A 2,203-nucleotide genomic window follows, 5' to 3' on the forward strand; every position below is an offset into this window, starting at 1 on the left:
CCTTCGGCGAAGCCTTTTGGCACAAAACTGTCACTGCGCCAAGCTGGATCTGTCGACACCTCCCCCTGCTGCGCCGCCACACCCATCTCAGCGCACCTCGGTCTGCCAAACTACCAAACTGAGCGCGCCTCGGGTTGCGCTGCTCGAAACTAGCTCTGCGTGGGTTTCGCCACCCTGCGCCGTGCCGGGAAACTGGAGCCCATGATCTTGAACTACTGAAGAAAATTGGATCAGCCTACGCTCTTCTCTACATCATGCATTCAGATTTGGCAGGTGCATACATTGTCTCCTCTGTGAACCTCTGCACCTACAGGGGTACAGATCAGATTGTAGTCTGACTGCAGGTAAATTGTACCACAGTTAGTGAGCATCCAGACCAGAAACATCCATGTGTTAGAGGAAAGGGAAATGTGATCCAAGAAGTGCAGTGTGAGTTACAGATTGTGTTTAGAGGCTTAAACGATGCCAAAACACTGAAAAATGGTGTTAACAGGATTTTAAAACTCTGGAAAGGTATCACCGCTACAACTATTTTGTCACAACAATCGCACGTAACATTAAAAAAGCAGGTCTCAACCTGAACACTTTTATTTGTACTCACGGTGACAAAGTTTTGGTAAACTGCTCCCACATTCAAAAGCTCCTGTGAACACACACACATCCTGTAAAACTGAACACTGGCTTTAAAAAGTTTGAGTCTTTGAAAAGAGCAAGTAGGCCAGTTTTACTTATATGTGCATATCACGCAGATCCACACTGTTGGGAGCCTGGTGACGGAGGGACTAGTTTCTGGTCTTTTCGTGGTTACCTTTGATTGCTACAAGTTTTGCTTGTGGCAAAATGGATACAAAGGAGGAAGCTCTGTTGGTTTTGCATTTTATTCGGCAGAGCTGTGTTACGTAAAATTGAATCTCTGTTTCAAATCAGAGCAGAAGTAAATGTACAGTGTAGGTTTCAGGTTGTCCATTAATAAACACTGCTGCTCCTCAAGACCCAAGTAAAGTCCCTGCTTTTGGTAAAGCTGGTCAGCATCAATCTCCACCCTGAAAGCAAACCAAGCAGTGATGCCCCTAGAATTTCCTTCATAGAGGTAGCCAGATGGGGCCACTCAAAATCTCGGAGCATCACCCTAGAACCAAAAGCCATGACTCAGTGTCAGGAATTCTATTATGCTAGTTGAAAACCAGCATGCTGATATACTTTGGTTTCTTCTTTTACAGGAAATGTTACTACCTATCTGATGAACATAGACTTATACCAGTACAGTACATTTTTTTGTTCAACAAAAATAGTGTTTTAATGTGCTATGTATCTGTATAGATATGTGTTAAATGACTCATTGTTCTTTATATAGTTGTCTGGATATTAGTGATGCACAGGTCAGGGTTTTTTAAAACCTGCACCAAGCCAACCTGTAATTAGAGCCAATCTGCCATGCCCATGAACATATGTGTTAATCAGTGACCCGTAACCGACCCGCAAACCCTAGCTGAAAGGTTCTGCTAATGACCATCCCAAATTACAACCTACTTGCTGTTGACTATATTGTATGTGACTTCCAGTAAATATCACAATATTAATTTTCACAATATTTTTACTGGACATTATGACAAGAGATTTAAGTATGTTGGACTTTTACAGACGGATAACGAAACCTGATGATAAAGGTGCTTGCTGTGTGATAGAGAGGGACAGAGAAAGAGACAGAGAGAGGGGAAGAGAACGTCGATGGTGGGTGATTGCACAATGTTTCCGTAGATTGTTAATAACTTACTCAGAACACTGCTTTGTCACTTGATGACTCACCTGCCCGAAATCTGTGATATTTTCTACCAAGCTTACCCAAATTGCCTAAGGTGGGTTAGACTCACAAGTCAGTCTTTAGATGCTTTGCTTAACTAAAGACTGATGACTTTCTCCCTGATTTTGTGTTTAGATGGGCAGATACAATTTCAGAGTTTAAAAAAACTATGCAGAACCAATGTTGCAGAACCAATATTAAATCCGCAGGGCGGCCCCATTCGGTGGCTCGCTGAACTCGTAAGCATAGTCCGACTGCGTTAAAAGTTTTAAACAAAGTCGCTGTAAGTTCTTCATTTCCACAATCTTGTGGACTGAGCACCCGTTTGATAAAACAGAGTTAAATCTCTCGGCATCCATTTTCAAGCTCTCTGTGTGTTTGTTTCCTTGCGGACGAGAAAAG

Source organism: Epinephelus moara, chromosome 3 (genome assembly GCF_006386435.1).
Source record: "Epinephelus moara isolate mb chromosome 3, YSFRI_EMoa_1.0, whole genome shotgun sequence".
Taxonomy (NCBI): domain Eukaryota; kingdom Metazoa; phylum Chordata; class Actinopteri; order Perciformes; family Serranidae; genus Epinephelus; species Epinephelus moara.